This window comes from Cricetulus griseus, chromosome 5 (assembly GCF_003668045.3).
Source record: "Cricetulus griseus strain 17A/GY chromosome 5, alternate assembly CriGri-PICRH-1.0, whole genome shotgun sequence".
Lineage (NCBI taxonomy): Eukaryota > Metazoa > Chordata > Mammalia > Rodentia > Cricetidae > Cricetulus > Cricetulus griseus.
The window spans coordinates 190,002,463-190,023,478 of record NC_048598.1 but is presented as its reverse complement, the minus strand read 5'-3'; the positions used below and the strand labels follow the sequence as shown (position 1 = coordinate 190,023,478).

General features: G+C 48.6%; 1 protein-coding gene, 1 long non-coding RNA gene and 1 other non-coding gene across 4 annotated transcripts in view; 1 reads left to right on the top strand and 2 right to left on the bottom strand.

Annotated features, from left to right (window-relative positions):
* The window catches only part of Syne3 (spectrin repeat containing nuclear envelope family member 3), an 81,303-nt gene extending 80,478 nt beyond the window's left edge, over nucleotides 1–825 (bottom strand). For both annotated transcript variants that reach the window (XM_027416469.2, XM_035445505.1), the window contains exon 1: nucleotides 689–825. The gene's annotated coding sequence lies outside the window, so the exon portion shown is untranslated. The remainder of the gene's footprint in view (nucleotides 1–688) is intronic.
* Nucleotides 826–4,783: 3,958 nt separating this feature from the next.
* LOC118238877 lies at nucleotides 4,784–19,919 on the top strand. The gene is made up of 3 exons (XR_004770250.1): nucleotides 4,784–4,988; nucleotides 19,566–19,693; nucleotides 19,781–19,919. It is a non-coding gene; the product is annotated as an uncharacterized LOC118238877 (long non-coding RNA).
* A 399-nt stretch (nucleotides 19,920–20,318) lies between these two features.
* LOC113835808 lies at nucleotides 20,319–20,594 on the bottom strand. Its single transcript, XR_003485519.1, has one exon.
* Between the last annotated feature and the right edge of the window lie 422 nt (nucleotides 20,595–21,016).

Sequence of the window (21,016 nt, the reverse complement as noted above, 5' to 3'; positions counted from 1 at the left end):
TACAGATATGAAGCAGGTCTCCAAGACACAGGGAAAGCATCCCAGGACCAGAGATTAAATGTTACCACCCTTGGAACAGTTTTGAAGCAGGGGCCACCCAGGCTGTGTGAGACACCCGGCCCGGGAACCGGTTCCAGATCTGACATTATGCGAAGCCAACATCTAGTTCCCCTTAGAGAGGTAGGATGGGACCAGCGGGAGTGTGGCGCTCGCCCAAGGCTACATAGCGAGATAGGTTACTGAAGGAAACGAAGCACGCCGTGGGACTTTCCTTCCTCCCTGCGCGCTTTCAGGCTCCCCTTGTCGAGTCCGTGGTCCCCAGAATGGGTCATTCCGGGCCCTGGGGACGTGTGAGCCCATTAACAAGTCCTCGGGACTCTAGAGGCGAAGAAGGGAGACCAAAGAAGACACCTGGCCCCCGCGACACGGTACCCCAGGCACTGCGGCGTCTTACGGCTGAGCCTCTAGGGTGCCGGGATTTCGCAGCGGGTGGAGCGGTAGCATTTGAACCGAAGCCCCGCCCGCCTGCAGCTGTCACGCTGGCCGCCGCCCCCCGCGCTCCTCCCCGGGTCCCCAGACTTCCCGCGGCGCCGATCTCAGGGGACGCCTCAGGACACGGGTGCGCTGGGGGCCCGGGCACGACCCTCCCTGGCCCTGCGCGGCCTCCCGCCTCCCTGCCCGCACTCACCCTGCCCGGAGCGTGAGGAGAGCGGCGCCGCGGGCGGCTCGGCCGAGTCCCTCCTGCGCCCTGCGTCCCGGGCGGCTCCGGGGCGGGGCGGGCCGGGCCAGGGCGGGGCGGGGGACACCGCGACCGCCCCGCCCCCTTAGGGACCCGCCCGGAGCCCCGCCACGCCGCAGATGGGGAACCAGGGCGGAGGACGAACCTCACCGCTACGAGTCGAAAACCTAAGGCTCAAGAGGACGAGAATACTGTATCCATGCCCATCTAGAGGGTCTATGGATCAGGGGTCTTCACCTGTTCCAGCCCATTCCAGAAAATAGTGGGGGCCACCCAGTAGAAGGAGACCCTAGGGAGGACATGCTCCTGCCTGTCTAGATTGGGGAAGGGATCAGAGGATGGCAGGTGTTGTCCTCACAGAGCAGAGCAGGGAACACAAGCAAGGTCACCAAATACAAGAATGAAATGGCATCCATCAGTCTACTTAATAGAAGGTACTCTGTCCATCCCTACCCCTCCCCAGCCCACTAGCCACCCATACAGTGTACCTTCCACTAAAACCAAGACCCAAGAATGCCCATCTCCTCTCTTGACAGCCCTAGCCCCAGCTCAACACTTTTCCATCCCATTGGCCAATCCGTTTCAAGTCCACCTCCCTCAACCTTGCATCTGAAAAGAAAGTGTTAAGTCTTTTCTGTCCCTGGGCCTTTGCACTGGCAACGGCCTAGAACCAGTAGCACTACATTTGGCCAGCTTCCTAGGGTTTACACCTAGTCGTCCGCCTCCCCCTTCCCCATCCCCTCAGACCTTGTTCAATCTCATTAAAAACTTTTTTTTTTTTTTAAAGACAAAACACCTTGGGGTTCCAAGTTATCTCTTCCAGGCAGTAACAGATCCTCCTGACTGTGTCTCTCTTCTGAATGGAGCGCCTGCTGCCAAGCAGATCACAATTTGAAAAACTAGTATCACATGAGCCTCTGTCTTCAGGGTGCAGGCATGACCAGTCCACTTAATAGATGGCAACAAAGTCTCCAATACAGGCCCAAGGCCATTCATAGTGTCCCCTCCTTGGTTTCTTAGACAAGCTGGCAGAATAAGTCTGTGTAAAAGCCAGTGTCCTCAGAGATTGGAATCAAACAGGACCAGTGTATGTGTGTGTGTGTGTGTGTGTGTGTGTGTGTGTGTGTGTTTTGTTCTAGGTTGAGGAAGAGGCTTCAGTTAAGTAAAGCTCCTAACTCCTGGGGATTATCACTGGGGGTGGACCCAGTTTAAATCAGAATGCCTGAGGCTCAGCCACTCCTTAGTTGGAGCCCATTCATTAAGTCTTAATTACTCTGAGAAGACCCAACACAAAGGTCCTCCCCTGGTCTAGCACCTCTGGTCCTGAGTCCATCAAAGTGCTGCTGGGTGCCCCAGGGGGTTAAGGCAGCCAGGCTGGTGGTGACTAACAGTTATTTCACATTTGGATAAGGTTTCTGCTTTTCAGACTGCTCTCAACCTGCATCCCCTTGTTAAATCCTACAAAAGATCCTCCTGGTAGTTAAAAGTGTAATTAGCTTTGTCTGAAAGGGTCAGCAAAGCACCTAGGGTTCAGGTGCTTTGTACTGGGGCAGAGCTGGCTCTACCACTGCTGTGAGTGCCAGAGTCATTGGCTCTCTCAAGTCCTAGACCTCAAATGAAAAATGGCCTGAGGCAGCTAGGAGTTACAAATTACTAGGGGTGCACCTTTAATCCCAGCATTCGCAGAGGCAGAGGCAGAGGCAGAGGCAGAGGCAGAGGCAGAGGCAGAGGCAGAGGCAGAGAGGCAGAGGCAGAGAGGCAGAGGCAGAGAGGCAGAGGCAGAGAGGCAGAGAGGCAGAGAGGCAGAGAGGCAGAGAGAGCAGAGAGGCAGAGAGGCAGAGAGGCAGAGAGGCAGAGGCAGAGGCAGAGGCAGAGGCAGAGGCAGGTGGATCTCTGAGTCCAAGGCCAGCTTGGTCTATAGACAGAGTTCCAGGATAGCTAGGGCTACACAGAGAAACCCTGTAGGGAGGTGGTTACTTATCCTTGGTTTGCTCTTCTGTTAAAAAGGTCTAACACAGACTTTTGTATGGTCTTACGAGTGGTGTCCTGAGGACTGACTGGCGGGAGCTGCATTATGATTCTCAGTCTGTTATGATGGCTAGGGTCTCTGGCATATGCAGTCTGTCATCAAACATCGCCAGAGGCTGACCATATGCTAGTCTCTGGGAATGTGGGGAGCAGTTCACAGAGATGAACTGTCCCTACTGTTATAACAAAGTATGAGGGGACCTTGGCGGATTCCATGGCAGGCGAGGTTGACCCAGGCAGGGGACAAACATGCCACGCAGACAGAGCTTAAGTGAGAATTTTTACTAGAAACGGGAGAGAAGGGGGAAGGAAAGAGAAAAGAGGTAGAGACCCAGAGACCCAGAGAGAGGACAGAAGAGAAGAGGGAGACAGGAAAAGTCCTGTCTGCCCCGGAGGAACAGCGGGAAAGAGAGAGTGGATAAAGATAAGAGTGGGAAAGAGAGGAGCAGCAAAGAGAGCATAAATGGGCGGGGTCTTTCCTTTACAGGGATCCTTTGCACCTGTGTGCAGACTATGCAGTCATGGAACCCTGGGCTGACCAGGGTACTGCCTGAGTGCATTCTGCCAGGTGACAGGGGCAGGACAGCATAGCGCCTGAATCCTTACACCTACCATGGCTAAGACTTTCAGAGCAGCAGAAATTCAAACTCCAAGCCTTGCCTTTCTATTGTCTATGAACTGAGTGAGCCAGGTAACCCTTTAGAATACTGAAGAGGGGGCGGCAATGGCATTGCACAGGTGAAAACACACGAACTAAGAACTGCAGAGTCCTGCTGGGGAGATTGCTGTGCAAGCTTGAAGCCTGGATTCCCATCACCAACATGAAACTTGAAACACATGAAAGCCCGAAGTATCGGCGCACATCAGTTAAGGGGGGCGGGGGGAGACGGACTCCAGGAGCTCCATGTCCAGCCAGTAGTTCCGGGTTCAGAAAGACCTTGCCTCAAAAAAAGAAAGAAAGAAAAGTGGAGTGCAATAGAGGAGGACACAATAGATGGTGACTTCTGGCCTCTACATGCAAACACACATGCACACACCATAAGCACACGCAAAGTGTTGCATATGTATGGATAGGTTGGCTATTCCTGTTATCTTTGTCTTTGCAGGACTTGGTGGTTTTTGTAAGGCTGATGTGTGCATCCGCCAAAACCAGGACTTCACTACGCATCGGTGTTTGTATTTATTGGCATTGTGGTTCTGGTTGGAACCCACTGGGAACTTAGCTCAGTGGTAGGGCATTGTGTAGCATGCATACGGTTCTGGATTCCATCCTCAGCTCCAGTAAGAATAAAATTAAAATAGCTTTAAAATTACATTTCTTGGGCTGGAGAGATGGCTCAGCAGTTAAGAGCACTGACTGCTCTTCCAGAGGTCCTGAGTTCAATTCCCAGCAACCACATGGTGGCTCACAACCATCTGTAATGAGATCTGATGCCCTCTTCTGGTCTGCAGGGATACATGCAGGCAGAACACTGTATACATAATAAATAAATAAATAAATAAATAAATAAATCTTTTTTTTTTTTTTTTAAATTACATTTCTTTATTTAACTGAAGGAGGGAGGGGCCCAGTGCCAGGGCAAGCATGTGGAGGTCAGAGGACAACTTGTGGAAATGGGTACATTCTTTTTACCATGTGGGTCTCAGGGATCGAACTCACACTTTTCAGCAAACACCTTTACTACCGAGCCATCTCACTAGTCTAGGGCCCTGTTTTCTTCAGTGATCCTTTTTCACTTCGAAGAAGCCCACACAGAAGGAAGAAACCCTGAGGACGCTGTGTAAGTGTGTGGAAAGAATTCGCACCTAGGAAGGCATTATCTGCTGCTACAAAGTTTTTTTTTAAAAAAAGAAAGTATCTGGAAGGAAAATTCTGGCAAACGGCTGGGGGAGAGCCCCTCTGTCATCTCTGGAATTGAGCACAGGAAACCCCGCCCGAGGCCTCCCTTTCAGAGGCAGTCTGGAGAGGCAACCGCAAGAAGGGCACTAAAATTATGCCTTTCGGAAATTCTGACTCACTCACTGTGGGGCTGTTTTGTGCAAGGCAAAAAACGTCTCCCAAAAAAGTGAAGTTCCCACTGTTCCCACCCCTTCCTCTGTGGTGTGTCTCCACCAACACTCACAGGGAAGCTGGAACCCACTCAATGAACCCAGGGAGTTCTTCGAGCTTGCTGCACACCGGCAGCTGTGTAGTCAGCCTCCTCGGCCACGCCTCCATTCTGTAGGTGCAATTTCTTATTTGTTTATGTGTTCAGCCTCCCTGGAAAGATTAAGGGGAAAGGAGGGATGCCTTCCCTAGCATATGCAGCCCTTTTGTATGGATGGGTAAACAGAGGCAAGAGGGGAGGAAAGAGGTGCCCAACCCAGGAGTGTCAGTGCTGTCCTGAAAATGTCCGGTCCTATCTCCTGTCTCTTGTCTGGCTTTTCTCTCCGTGATGGCGTGATTATGCAATGACTGCTGACTAGGCACAGATGAAAGGCTCCCTTTGGTGTCAATTTCTGGGGTACACCAGCAGAGAGGTCCTTCTCTGAGCGTGGAGAGCTGGTTCTCATCCCTACTCTACTCTAAAAGATTGGTTGTCGTTGTTTGTTTGTTTTGTTTTTCCAGGCAAGGTTTCTCTGTGTAGCCCTGGCTGTCCTGGAACTCACTCTGTAGACTAGCCTGACTTCGAACTTACAGAGATCCACCTGCCTCTGCCTCTAGAGTGCTAGGATTAAAGGTGTGTGCAACCACTGCTCAGCAGCGATTTTTTTTTTTTTTTAATAGCTTTGTGTCCATCTTCCAGTTTCCCAAATCTTACTTTATACTGCCCCACTGGGGTCCTGCTGGAGCCTACTGCCCACCTGGTAGATTCAATTCTTTGGGAAACTTGCCTTCTTGTGGAAGGCTGTGAGGTCAGAGCTGACTCTCACAGGACTAGAGTAGCGGTGTTTTTCTGCACACTGACCTGCCTGCTCTTGTTTTGTTGTGGTTTTTGGTTTGTTTGTTTTATTTTTTATTCTATGGTTTTGTGTTTGTTCTGTAGCGCTGGGGAGCAAACCTAGGGCCTCCTGCGTGCTATGCAAGCACCCCACTAACTGAACTATGTCCCCAGCCCTTGCCTTGATTTAAAAAGTGAGACTACAGGGCTGGGTTCTAGAGTGACTAAGTTCTAGCCATGTCACTTTGGACTTTGGGTCTTTTAAAAAATATTCATAGGTTTGTCTGGTTGGTCAGTTAGATCGTTGGTTGCTACTATGTAACCTTGGCTATCCTGGTACTTCCTCCTATGCAGCCCAAGCTAGTCTGGAATTTGTGGCAATCCACCTGCCTCAGTCTCCCAAGTGGTGGGATTGCCACTCTTCTTGGCAATTTAAAAAGGTAATTTTATGCCTGGTGGTGGTGGTTGATGCCTTTAATCCCAGCACTCAGGAGGTAGAGACAGGCAAATCACTGTAAGTTTGAGGCCAGCCTGGTCTACAGAGCGAGTTCCAGGACGGGCCCCCCAGCTACACAGAGAAGCCCTGTCTCAAAAAAAATTTTTTTTCCTCCTAGTTAGCTTCAGCCATCAACTTGACACACCCCAGAATAATCTAAAGGATTCTCAGTTGATTGACTGCATCCATCAGATTGGTCTGTGGGCATCTTCTTGACAGTGGCACTGTGGGAGGTGCCATTCCTGGGCAGGTGGCCCTGGGTTGTATTATGAAAGCTGGCTGAGCAGGAGCCAGTGAGAACAGGACAGTAAGCAGTGCTCCTCAGTGCTCCTGCCTCTGCTCCTTCTTGAGCTCCTGTCCTGACTTCTCTCAGTGACAGACCCTGACCTGGAAGTGTCAGACAAATTAACCCTTTCTTTCCTGATTGCTTTTGGTGCTGGTGTTTATCACAGCAACAGAAGCAAACTAGAAGATTTTTTTAAACTAACATTTTAGGACGTAGGTCAGTTGGCAGAGCACTTGCCTAGCATCTTTGATGCCCTGGGTTAGATGCCCAGCGCTGGATAAAACAGACATAGTGGTACATGCCTGGGTCCCAGTACTTGGAAGTTGGAAGCAGGAGAATGAAAAATTCAAGATCATCCTTGGCTACATAGTGAGCTTGAGGCCTGCCTGTCTCAAAAGAAAATAAAATATTTAGTATACAAAGAACTGGTTTCATTGTAACATTTCTCCCCCATATATATATATATATATATATATATATATATATATATAGTTATTTACACTTTGTTCTGATTCACACCCTACCCCCAACTCCAGCTCCTGGCTCTACCCTCTGGCTAGTATATCTGGTCTTTCTTTATATCAATAGCTTTTGAATAAGAACATGGAAACTTTTTATTAATTATGAAAGCTTGGCATTAGCTTAGGCTTGTTCCCAACTAGCTCTTAAAACTTAAATGAATCGACTTATATTAATCTATGTTCTCCTCAATACTGTATGCCCAGCTTCCTCCGCTGGTGAATCTTCTGCACCTCTGATTATTTCCCAGAGTTCCTACCTCCCCCTGGAAGTCCTGCCTATCCTTTCCTGCCCAGCTATTGGCCATGCAGCTCTTTATCAAACCAATTAGAGGTGCCTTCAGGTGAAGAAGGACAGGGACACATCTTCACACAATGTATAAAAAAGATTATCCCAATACTTCTGAGTTTCCTAGTCTGTGACATAAGGAAAGTGGAAAAGACCATCTCTAGCTTATTTCTACAAGCTAAAAAATTGTGAGAGGGGCTAGAGAGATGGCTCATCTGTTTTTCCAGGGCACCTGAGTTCAATTCGCAGCACCCACATAGCAGCTCACAGCTGTCTGTAACTTCAGTTCCAGTGGATCTGACACCCTCATACAGACACACAAACGTAGCCCAACAATGAGGGTGCACACTTTTAATCCCAGCACTCAGGAGGCAGAGGCAGGTGGATCTCTGGGTTCTAGGCCAGCCTGGTCTACAGAGCAAATTCCAAGTTATACAAAGAGCACCTGTCGGGGTTTCCAGAGTACCTGGGCTCTATTCCTAGCACCCACACGATGGCTCATAAATATATCTAACTCCAATTCAGGGGATCTGATGTATCCTTTTGGCCTCCCTGGGCACTAGACATGTACATGGTGTACAGACACACACATAGAGAACACCTGCACACATAAAATTCGATTTTAAAAAGAGGGGAATCTTAAAAAAAAAAAAAAGTGAGGCTTTTGATCTTGTTAGACCAGGGTTCCCAACATGTGGGTCACATTTCAAATAGCCACATCACAATTCACAACAGTAGCAAAATTACAGTTATGAAGTAGCAACGAAAATAACTTTATGGTTGGGGGTCACCACAACATGAGGAACTGTATTAAAGGGTCAAAGCATTAGGAAGGTTGAGAACCACTGTGTTAAACAAAAACACATTTCACTGTGACTAGACATTTTTCCTGCTACATTTCAAGAAAATAAAAAAAAAAATGCTAGCACATGATTGATAAACCTTAATTATGAAAACTGGAAGCCTTCTGGAAGAGGCTTCCTGTGTATCTCCTGGAAAGCAGCCAGAACTGCGCTCTCTGCTTCTGTGGGCTTATGTTAAATGTGCTAACTATGTGTTTTACTTTGAGATAATTGTGAATTTACAAGTAGTTACAAGAAGTTTCACAGAGACGCCCCCTGGCCCCTCTCCCTTCCCATCCTGCAGCAGCACAGTGGGCTGCCAGCATCTTGCAGAACAATGCTAGGGTATCATCGGGTGGAGACTGACACAGAAGCCGGTCAAGACAAAACATTCTGTCGCAGCAAGCTTCCAGCCTGTCTGAACTCTGGAAACATTCTTATTTCTGTGGCTTGTTTGTTTGTTTATCATTTTAAGATAGTCACCTGTACCTCAGCTCCTCCAGGTACAGTGGCTTACGCCTGCAAACTCAGCGTTTTGGAGGACCAGGCAGTAGGGTTGAGAGCTCCAGGCCAGTCTGGACTACAAAATGAAACCATGTCTTAGACACATACAGAAAGGAACCTTTCAGGCTTGACTTTTTCCACTCTCCGGTTTAGAAAGAGCGTTAACATATTCCCCTTGCTGAGTCCTGGTCCATGGCATGCTGGTTTAATCATCTTCCCGTGGAAGGATATTGGTAGCTTCTGGATCTGTGCTCTCTTGTGAAGCCGCCCTAAGCGTTCTGCACATGCGTCTTCACGTCTCCAGTTGTTTGGTATAGCCCCCATAGGCAACCCCACCCACTCTGTTCTTCCTAATTATTTATTCCTCCAGAGCACGAACTCGGAGTGGGGGGAGTCGTGGGGGTGGGGGTGGGGGTGCCATTTACTGCTCTGGGCCAAGCTCTGTGTTGCGGAGATCCAATAAAAGCAAATTACATGTTCCTGCAGAGTGTGTGGGGGTAGCAGCACCAGGTCACGTGAGTCACTGAAACAACAGCAAAGGCCCGGCCGTGCTGCATCATGGACTCCTAGAGGAACCTAGAGACAGAAGAAGCAGGAGAAGGCCCGAGTGTCTGAGGGGAGGCCCTCTGGAGAGTGAGAGTTGTGGATTAATCTTGGATGCCGGAGGAGACTGCTAAAGGTGTTTTGCGTTTATTACCTCGAGGCCGGCAGTACTCTGCCTGTATCACTGCTCTTCTTGGTAGCCTTGATTCTCATCTCACTTTACAAACGATGACCCCTTGCCCATCATCACCCAGCTATCATGGCCCTCATCAGATATACAATAGCAGGCAATTTTACCCCGCTGTGATGCCCCCCGTGTGTGTGTGTGTGTGTGTGTGTGTGTGTGTGTGTGTGTGTGTGTGTGTGTGTAAGCTGGAGGTCAATGTTAGTGTGTCTTTCTTCCCCAATCATTTCTTCACCTTATTTTATTTCATTGCAACAGGGTCTATTCACTGCATCCGGAACTTACCATTTCTGCTAGAGTAACTGGCTAGCAAGGCCAGGATCTGCCTGTCTCTGCTTCCTGGCATGGAGCTTCAGGTGCACACAGTCATGACTGGCATGTTTTACATAGGTTCTGGGGATCTGAATTCAGGTCCTCATGCTTGGGCAGCAAGCACTTTACCCACTGAGCCATCACCCCAGCCCCCAGAATCCATACTCGTAGTCACTCTAAGTATTATTTATTATGTATACAGTGTTCTGCATGTATGCCTGCAAGCCAGAAGAGGGCACCAGATCTTATTACAGATGGTTGTGAGCCACCAGGTGGTGCTGGGGATTGAACTCTGGACCTCTGGAAGAGGTGAACCAGTGCTTTTAACCTTTGAGCCATCTCTCCAGTGCCCCCACTCTAGTTCATTTAAGAAAATAATTTATTTTTTTTCTATTTTATGTGTTCCGTCTGCATGCATGTCTGCATCACTGGCTCTCACAGAGGTCAGAAGAGGGTATTGGGTCCCTTGAACCTATAACAGAGGGTTGTTAACAGCCACATCGATACTGGAAACCAAACCCAGGTCTTTTTTTTTTTTTTTTTTTTTTTTTTTTGACAGGGTTTCTCTGCAGAACTCTTGCTGTCCTGGAACCCTCTCCTTAGACCAGGCTGGCCTCACACTTAGAGATCCTCCTGCCTCTGCCTCGTGAATGCTAGGATTAAAGGCATGTGCCACCACCGCCTGGCCAAACCCAGGTCTTCTGCAAGAGCAACAAGTGTTAACTTGTAGAGGCTGTTTGTTCGTTTGTTTTAATTAGTGTCTGAGCATGCTGTGTATATACAGTATAGGACAGGGTTTTGAGCAGGAGTGACCAGAGGGACTTTATGGGGCCATCTGTAACCTCCTTCCATCTTTATGTGGATCCTAGGGATTGAACTCATGTAGTCAGGCTTATGTGGAAAGCACCTTTCCTGGCTGAGCTATCTCACCAACACCCTAGTCACTCAAATTCTGTGTGGTAGCCAGAGCAGAGGACCATTTTCTGGGTCATGAGTAAATTCCAGTCGGTTTCTTAGGCTATATTCCACTCTGAGCTCTGTTTTGCCCAAAATGTTAAAGTTTGTTCTGGGTCAAGGTTATCAATAAGATAAAATCCGCAGTGAAAAAACAGCAGTAGCTTTGGCAGTATGGAAAAGGAGAGCACCAGCCAGGCACACTATCTCATTCATCTCCGAGTGCGCAAGCCCAGATCCCCTGGTCCTGTTGAATTATCTGCCTGTGCAGCAAGAAAACAGAGCTTCGGGCTGATGGCACGGGGCACACAGGGCCTCCGAGCCCGCCACACATAATGAATGTGGTTTTGTTTTCTCGGAATTGCCGAGTATCAGGAAAGTCACGTCCCTGCCCTGCTTTCTCTGTGATGACTAAACATGCACTATGTGTTCACTGCGCTGAAGGTCGCCCACCCTTCAAGCCTTGTCATTCATATTTAAACAGCAGCATACTGCCAACCTGGCCTGTCGGCTTGTTTCTTTTTCTTTTGAAATCTATATGCAGCCTTCATAATATCCGTGTTTCTAGCCCTGGGGTGATTGGCAGAGCAAAAAACCTCCCAGGATCAAAGCATCCTGGCTGGGATCCTCTCCGGGCCTGACACCCCCAACAGGCTGAGCAGGGCCAGATGTCTTATCTCCCAGGCCCCCCACACCCATGAGAGGTGCCACCAGTTCTTGCTGTCCTCCCAGTGACAGTTGTCAGGGGGCTCATGCAGGACATGACGGTAGAAATGTGCCATGGATTTGAAGATCCTCCCGACGGTGGCCTGCAACACTAAACTGAATCCTGCCTCAGAACCTCGACACAAAGAACAACTCAGGAAGAGGCTGCCGGGGAGGAAGTGGCTCTGCTAGGTGGGAAACAGAGTTTTGGTGTCTGCTCCCCGGAGACACGGTTTTCAAAGTCGCTGGGGTGTTCTCTCTGTTTTCTGAACCTGTGATAATATTAGAGGCTGGGAGATAGGCGGGGTGCCCAGAAAGCCGAGGGAGACCCAGGAGCCCAGCCCTGGCTGACTCCTAGAGGCATGGCCTTGGCATCCAAGCCATGGCAGTAGAGCCCGGGCCGGCATTTGTGCCGTTTCCAAGTTCATAGACAAACAGGTACTTTGTCTTTGGAGAAGGCCTGCATTTGGGGCCTGGGCTACCTCAGATAGAGGGGGCAAGGCTTCCAAGTCAGATAGGTCCATGAAAGGGCTGAATGTGACTTGTAGGACAATGTCCTCCCAGCACAACAGCCCTTACCATCCTTATCAGAGTAGCTGTGGCTGCTGCATGAGTTCCTCAGGTGTGTGGGGGGGCAGCTGGCTGTCGATGTTCCCTGGCTAGAAGGAGGAGGGGCTGGGAACAGGAATCAGGCCATCACCTGAGATCCCAGCCACTCTCCTTCCTGTACCTCCCTGCCAGTTGTGTGTAACCCTTGGGAATTGGAAGGTTAATTGTAGGGGGGGAGACTGGATATACACCGCTATGGGGAAGTTGTCATCCATGCTGGGGTGAGACTTTCCACAGCCCTGTGGAACCCCTCGGCCATGCTTGTTAAGCAAGCCCAGAAAATGCATCGGTTCCCCCTAAGTATTCTTCCGTGGAATCGTGCTTTGGCCCTTCACTTTTGCCCTCTGGGGTGAATAGACACTTGTTCACATCTCCCCAGGAAGTGTTCACTCAACAATGACCAAAATACATTATGTGGAAAATCGTCAAAGAATTAAACAGAGTTTAAAAAGGGAATCTATTGTTTCTTATGACAATCTCTCTCCCCCCCCCCCTCTCTCTCTCTGGTATAGTCACATGTGCATACATGCACAGGCACGTGGAGGTCAAAGGTCAACATTGGAATTTTTCTCAATCATTCTCCATCTTACTTTTTGAGGCAGGGTCTCTCATTGAATCAAGGGCATCAATTGGCTAGTCTGCTGACCAGCTGCTCTAGGCACCTTCTGTCTACGCTTCCCCGGCATGAGGATCATAGATACAGGTTGCTGGGCCCAGCGTTTTATGTGCATGCTGAGTACTGAACTCAGGTCCTCATGTTTGTGTGGCTAGCAATTTACCCACTGAGCCATCTCTCCAATCACAATTCTTGATGTTACCAGGGCCCTTCCTGAATAGTGACAATCAAATTTCACTGTGATAGCCTAATTCCAGGAAACCTTAGGTTAGCTGTCGCCGATTAGCACCTGACCCTGACAGGAAACATGCTTTCCAAGTGTCTGCTGCAAGCCCTGGCAACTGCCCAAGACTTTAAGACCTTTGATTCCACATTTTCTCTGTGATGATGGAGTGGGCACATAGAGAAAAACAGCAAGTGTCACTCAGTATACTTCCTGATTTAGTGAGAGGCCACGGTCAGCAGGCAGAAACAAGCCTTGTAGGAAGCCAACGGAGAGGCAAATGAAGGTAATCCCATCCCAGTGGCCTTGGGCACTGAAGGTCTTGCAAGCACCATGCAAAAGGGCCAGCTGCCGGCGTTTGCAGTTGGGGCATTTTCTTCAATCTCATGCAAATTCTTGTTCCTTATTGACATATGTGGGGAAAATGACTGGGCCTTTGCTTACTTCACAAGCTCTCCAGAATGCCTAGAACACAGGTTCACACACAGAGGCCACTCACAGCTAGAAAATGGTGACAAATTTCCCCCAACTCTTTCCCGAGCTCCTGAAAGGATGACTGGCACCTGTGGTCAGGTATTAACCCCCAGCCATACTTCCTTCACTGCCCAAAGCAGGAACCTGGGCCCTCACCTGGCTTCTCTGTGTCTTGGACATTTTCCACCAGTATCCTTCTCTCCTTTCTCCTTTTTTTTTTCTTTTTTTTGGTTTTTTCAACACCAGGTTTCTCTGTGGCTTTGGAAGCTGTCCTGGAACTAGCTCTTGTAGATCAGGCTGGTCTTGAATTCTCAGAGATCTGCCTGCCTCTGTACTGGGATTAAAGGTGTGCATCACCACCACCGGCTTCCTTCCCCCTTTTCAATCTTCTTCATGGGCCTACCTCCACAACCACATAGACCTAGGGTTCTTCTCGTCTGGCCTTCTCTCTCCAGGCCCACACCTACCTCAGTTATTGGTCAAAGTAGTTTTGTTGTAGAGGCAATCATAGAAACAATCTCCTCTTTTGGTTGTAGCCTGGTGATTTAGACATTCCTCACATGCCCCAAGAACCACAAAGTCCTAAAGTCATCCATGGTCTCTTGTGTCTCCACCCTGCCTCCCACGTTCCTCCGAATCAACAAGGAGCCAGCAGGGCTGAGCAGAACCCCCTACAACCAGCCAGTCTCGAGCAGTGCCCTTCCTTTCTCCAGAGTTTCAGCTATTCTCCCATGGTGGCACCACAATACCTGAGACTGGAATGTTCTGCCTTACTACAGCACCTAACTGGCTGCTCTGTGGGTTTGGCTGCCTCCAGTCCATGCTCAGAGTTCCTAACAGTGCTCTCTTCTGACTGGGCAGCCAGAGGTTTTCAGGGACCTTCCCTCCTAAGAAAGGCTTCCCATTAAACACACACACACACACACACACACAGAGAGAGAGAGAGAGAGAGAGAGAGAGAGAGAGAGAGAGAGAGAGAGAGAGAGAGAGAGGAGAGAGAGAGAGAGGAGAGAGAGGAGAGAGAGAGAGAGAGAGAGAGAGAGAGAGAGAGAGAGAGAGAGCGCCCACATGGAGGCTCTTTTGAGTTGCAGCTTCAAAGCCATCCTCTGGGCTTTCTCTGGCTCCTGATGTCTTTTGTCATTTCCTCTCAACCCCATTTCTGCCAATTCTTAGTGACATTCTTGCAAGTCTCATTACAAGACCCTGAGGTATTTGGGGCTTGAGAATGTGGGTTTCCTTCTAATACCCCATGTAGCATAACTGCGGGAGTTAGGGTGCTAGGAATTGAGGCGAGGGCCTTGTGCACTCAAAGCAAGTGATTTCCCCTGGGTGCAAACACACTGCTTTTCTCTTTCTGTGACACCTATGACCAGCACCACAACCTTCAATTAGAAGCAGTTTTGTTTCCCATGGTCTCAGTTACCCACAACCAACCAAGTTCCAAATTCATTAAATAGAAAACTCCAAAAGTAAATCCCTGAGTTTTAAATTCACCTCATTCTTAAGCAGTGTTCTGCTACTCATTATCCACTCTCTCCTGCTGGGAAAGGCAATCATCCTTGTTCAGTGTATCCACATTGTACATGCTACCTGCCCGTGAGCCATTTGGTCATGGCTGTGTTGTAGTGGCTGTGTTGGTCATCAGGTCTCCTGTCGGCTTGGGTTCATGTCACCCTATTTCACTTGTGGCCTCAGAATGCAGGGGGTGTTGGCAACTTGGACATACCAAAGAGAAGCTATGAAGTGCTTCCTTTCTGGGAGAAGGCAGAGGTGCTTCGAGGAACCAAGGTGACAGAGCTTTGATTATAGTATTGCTACAACTGTCCTGTTACTATTAATGTTGCTATTGTTCTTTCTTATTTCTGTTAATTTGCAAGTTGACTTTCTCATAGGTAGGTATGTTTATGTAAAAACATAGTATTTACAGGATTCAAAGCTATTGGTGGTCTCAGGCATCTTGAGATGGGGGCCTTAGAAAGGGGGTGCTGTATGTGTTTCATACTTTGGGGCTTGCTAAGATACTGGCCTGAATTGCTGACTGTGTTTCATGTTCTTTATTTTAGGGTTATGCACTGAGCAGACCTTAAGGGCTAGGGCTAGTATGTAGGCACCAGCCTATACAATGAATCCTGTCTGGGAACTCATGGCTAGTGAATAAGGCATGGTGAATAAATAAACACATATTAGAACACACATATTTTGGGCCCAAGCAGCCATCAAGTGTCATGCTCATGTTCTTTGGTTCCTGCCACTGTGCTTCCTGGACTGCACAGGGCAACAGTGCTCACTATTCCACTTGGTGATCAGAGTCTCCTTCCAGCCCACTGGTGTCTCAACAATCCCAGGATGTGCTTTAGTTAGGAAAAGGACTCTGTGCTTGTATCAGTCCCTCACCACCTGATGAGCAGTATTGCCAACCACAGACTGATAGGAGGGCTGTCCTAGAAAGCCGTTCCTCCAGCATCGTGAGGAAGAACGCATCCATCCCCTTGGAGTTTGTTTGCTCATTCATATTTTTTTTGAAACAGGGTCTCTAGTCAGCCCAGTAACTCATGATCCATATTGCTTATGCCTAATGCTTCCACAATGTTCCTTTTTGTTTTGTTTGGGTCGAAGGAAGTAGGGATGAGGATGATGGGAGTCTCAGGTATTTCAGACTGGCTGGAACTCATTAAATAACCAAGATGACCTTGAATCTGGTCTTTCTGTCTTTGGCAGCTGAGATCTGGGATTACAGGCATACAACCTCACATCCCATTCCATTCGTGTTGGGGACTGAACTCAGAACGTCCTGCATGCTAAATAAGCAAGCACTGTACCAGCCGAGGCACACACACCTATAAAAGCCCCCAGAATATCTGTCAACTTTTCAAATCCTCCATTGACCTTTCGGTCAGCTGCTACACATGCCACTTTGCAACTCTAACAGAAAGCATATGAGCTAGCCACCCCATAGTGGGGTGTCAGGACTGACACGGGGGAGAAGTGCAGTCTGGGCTACTTCACTGATTTCCAGACTCATTATCAGTGCTGCTCCAGCTTCTGCAAGGATGGCAGCCTAGTGCCCCCTGCTGGCCTTTCAGGGTATGACAAAGATGCACTAAAATGCCCAGTTCTTCCCCCACCCCCGCAAAAACAACCAAACCAAAACAAAGAGACTCTGAAAGAAGTTTTCCCCCACACAAGCAACAATTTCTCCATGAGAATCTTATAAGAGCCACGAGCAGTACTTCACATCTTTAATGTCAATACCGAGGCAGAAGGATCACAATGAGTTACAGGTCAGTTCCAAGGCAGGGTGTAGTGGTGGTGCACTGGATGGCAACAGGATCTTATTGGCTTCCCTACATGGCCTAGCACTCATGTGAATTATCTTAGGACTGCAGCTGTGATAACGTGAAGACAGAGGCACGGGTGGATGGGAGTTGTCGGGGGTAGAACTAACTCAGGAAAGCAGGGCTTCATGAAAAGGCTCTAGGAAGGCTGGGTCTCAGTCCATCTAGGGAAAGGCAATCACAGATGCATGTATGTTTGTGTGAGGGTGCCAAATCCCCTGGAACTGGAGTTACAGACAGTTGTGAACCGCCATGTGGGTGCTGGGAACTGAACCTGGGTCTTTTGGAAGAGCAGTCAGTGCTCTTAACTGTTGAGCTATTCATTTCTCAGGTCCAGAATTTGTTATCTTACTGGGCCATACTTTCAAAAATACAATGTGTAGAGTAACAAGTGGTATTCTTCTGGCTAAAAAGGCAAAAAAATGGTTGAAGTTCGTTTTCCAATTTTCTTCTGAAAATAGGACTGAGAAGCCATATCTCTCCCCATTTCTAACGGGGACCACCCTGGCCAAAACCCTGGGGTGACTTGCCTTTCTTGGGTAGGGGAAGCCTGTGTGCAGTGGACTCTTGTGACAGTCATATTTGGAAGGCATGAAATTATCAAGCCTCAAAGGTTTGGGAAGTGCCGGGTGAAATCCTGACTCAGCAGGAGCCCCAGGATCTTAAAGAGTTCTTGTGGCTGAGATTATCAGAGGGGCCATGGGCCTTCCTTGTGACACTGACTGGCTCTTTGCTTTTTATGTTGGGGTCTAGGTACCTCCTCACAATTCCCTGGGAGGTAGTATGCATAACAGAAATTATTTTCTGTTAAAAACCAAACCAAAACAGCACCACACACTAAACAGGCAGCAGAGGAAAAGAAGATAACGGGGGTGGGGGGTGAGGAGGAGGAGTCCTTCCCACCGGGTGGGACCTGCTCATTGAACCTAGGTCATCCAGCTTGGGTGCAGGCCCTTTTACCCACTGAGCCATTTTGTCAGCCCACCATTTGATTCTTAATTCAACTTTACAGGAAACCTTTTCCTGTGTTTTCTTTCAGACTTGGTGTATAGTAAATTTCTCAATAAAACAAAGTCCGACAGTACAACTTTAAAGACATATTGGCTGGGTGCGGTTTACACTTGTAACGCCTGCACTTAGGAGGCTGGGACAAGAAGACTTCGTGAGCTCAAGGTTACTGTGAAACCCTGTCTCAAAAAACAAAACAAAAAATACATAAAATAAAGACATCAAACCAAAGAGTTCTACACTCCAAATCCCTGGCCAGCACTCAGGCTCTTCACCATGCACACCTTCTATATGGTCTATTGGAGTCGGACCTAACACAACTGTAGCACACCATCTATCTGCCACTTAAGCTGTAACCTGGGGACAGACCAGGCGAGGAAACCCGTGACGTAGGGAATAGGCCAACCCCAAAGTCAGAGCAGTGTTTACAAAAGCAGCTGCTGTAAGGGCATGGCAGGTAACCCTAGCACTCAGGAGTCTAAGGCAGGAGGAGCTCGGAGTTCAGGCAGAACTAGGCTCTGACGGACGGCAAGGCTGTCTCAAGACATGGAACAAAAACTAAACTAAATTGCAGAACAGCTGCCTTGCTGGAGATAAAGGGAGTCAAACCTGAAAGGCATTTCTAGCTCTTACTTTGGGGATGAGAAAATGCTCTGGGAGGGCTGGCTCTGCCTGGGTTTCCACACACTGCTCCAGGCTTTGTCAGGACATCAGGCTAATGGAAGGTTTGCAGAGAGTGAAGGGATGATTGATAGTTAAGTGCCTCACAGGGATGGGCCAGGTTTCAGCTCAGTGTGTGGGTTTCTGGGTCTCAAGAGCCATCTTTAGTGTAGGAATGTTTGGTGGCTCCACCCGTGACCCAAGCAGCCACTTTTTTCTTAGGGCAGTACCTTCAAAGCTGCCAGCAGCAGGGCCAGACACACCTGTATCACTCGGTCTCACCACCCTTTCCCTGGTAAGGTTTTGGTTAATGTGTATGAGTGTTTTGCAGGTGTGGGTATCTGCTGGATTCCCGGGAACCACACTTAGAATGTGGGTGGGTGCTGGGACCTCTACAACAGTCAGTGCTCTAAAACAGATAGCCATCTCTCCAGCCCAGCTTCTCCCCTCACCGCTGGTTACTGTAAAGGGCACCAGGTGTGAAAGAAGGAAAGGGGACAGTGCCTGCAGCCCACTCAGCTCCAGCACCCCATCTGGCTGGTCTGGGGCTGAGATACAGGAGACACATCAGTTTTCACTGGCTTCTTGGGGCTTTGGTGGAGGGTGGGTAGAAAGGAGGGTTTTACCAAATGTAGCAAAGCCTCATCTGTTTGGAGGGAGGAAAGACTGTTAGGATTCCCGAGCTGACCTGTTCCCAGGGGGTATTTGGGGGTCTAACTATGCTTTTTACCCAACTTCTAGGACTCTTCAAAGTAAACTTCTACCCCATTTTCCCCACTAAGGATCCATACCCACAGCTGATACACAAAATGTTAAGAGCACATTTCTGACAATTGCTTTACAAGTGTATTTTCTTCACATTTTCATTTTATCTAAAGCAACAGTGCAAAACCAGAGTGTTACAACACACACACAACTTTAAGACAGTCTTATTCTGTAGCCTTGGCTGGACTGGAACCCACCCTGTACACTGAGCTGGCCTTGATTCAGAGACCAACCTGCCTATGCCTCCCAAGTGCTGGGATCAAAGGCACATGCCACTACAGCCAGCTGAGCTGCAGTTTTGAAAAATGGGCTCAGCACTCTTCCCATCTGCTTACTTTGACATTACGTGACAGCTGTATCAGGTATCTGACAACTTAAAAACTATTTCCTAATTCAACCGTACATTAGGTCAGAGTGATGGCTCAATCTTTATTGTCAATTTGAATGCACTTACAGTCATGAAAACACACTTTTGGGGGTGCCTACGAGGACGTTTCCAGGAAGGTTCAAGTAGGGAGGAAGGCCCATCCTGACTGGGTATCTCCATCCTATAGGTGGGGCCCAGGACCTGAGCAGTAATACTCCTCTCTGTGCTTCCTGACTGTGGATGCCATGTGACCACCGCCTCAAGCTCCTGCCGCCATGTTTTCCCTGTCATGATGCCTACCTATGTCCTCAAACGGTGAGACAAATAAACCCTCACTCCCTTAAGCTGTTTTTGTCACAACTAATAGCAGTATGCTGTTTGCCATTCCTCCTCTGCATCCAGGTCCTCAGAGCAGTCTGCAGATTCTTTCCCTTCACCCAGTGAGCACCATAGCCAATCAGACGGTTCAGAGCAGGAGAGACACACGGCTTCCCACTAGCAAATTGCCAGTCTTTATTTTATTTTGGAAAGTACAACTACTTACGGCCATGCAAGCATGAATAAAAGCTTGCATATTCTGGGGGCAATTTAAGAGTTCTGCTGCTAAGGGTACAGACTGACTTCCAGAGCAGCTGTTCCATCTCAGCAGTCCTTGTATGTCTTCTTATGGTACCTGGGATCAAAAGGTCTGCAAAATAAAAAGATATCAATTTCAGGTTTGCCATTTAGAAAAAAAGAGCAAGCATCCACAACACTGACTGACAAGGAAGGCGCGGGGCACTGTCCCCATCTGTCTTCATACTTTACTTGGCTCAGGTTTCCCGCTGAGCCATGATTTAGTAGACCCCCTGGCTCACTTGTGTGGACTTTCTGCTTTTACATTCACTCACTCCCCAGATGCAAACAGGTCACCTGCAGCAACATCCTTAGTAACTGGAGGTTTTGTAGCAGTACTTAAGTGTCCAACAGAAACCACTCCGTCTGCTAAACAATATCTTGACTGCAAAGCTTCTCTGACTGTTGGTGGATCGACAATGGCACAGCACAGCCATCATCACCGTGGCAACAGTACCCAGAACCTATCAGAGGAAAATTGCACATGGAACTGATGGCTCTTGAGCAGGCATGCCTCAGCTTCCTCTGGAGTATGCTGTTTCTGCAAGTCTGGTGTGCTCTAGGGTACCACCAACCCAGCGCAGGTCCAAGACTACAGATCAGGGGGCATGCCACCAAGTCCTGCTGGCCAAGATCCAGATCCATGTGTAAGAGTACTGACCATGTCCCGAGCTCTTCTAGGGGGTAAGGCCATGTCAAGCAATATGTACAGTGGACAGCAGAGCAAGCAATGGGCTTTCTGCTTTCTTATAAGTAATTCTCACTTTTCTGCAGCAACATAAGCAGATATGCCAGTACATTTTGTGCAAGAACTCCACCCTGTGGCCAGCATCACCTGCTCCGGAAATCACGGACAGAACACTATTATTTGTGTGCATGAGCGCATGAGCTAGGGATGGAACTCAGGATGCCATTTACACTAGAAAAGCGATCTGCTACCTGGCTATATCCTCACACTTCCTGTTTCCCGTTTTTAAAAGGGTCTTGTTATATGGCCCGGGGTGGTTTAGAACCCTCAAGAGC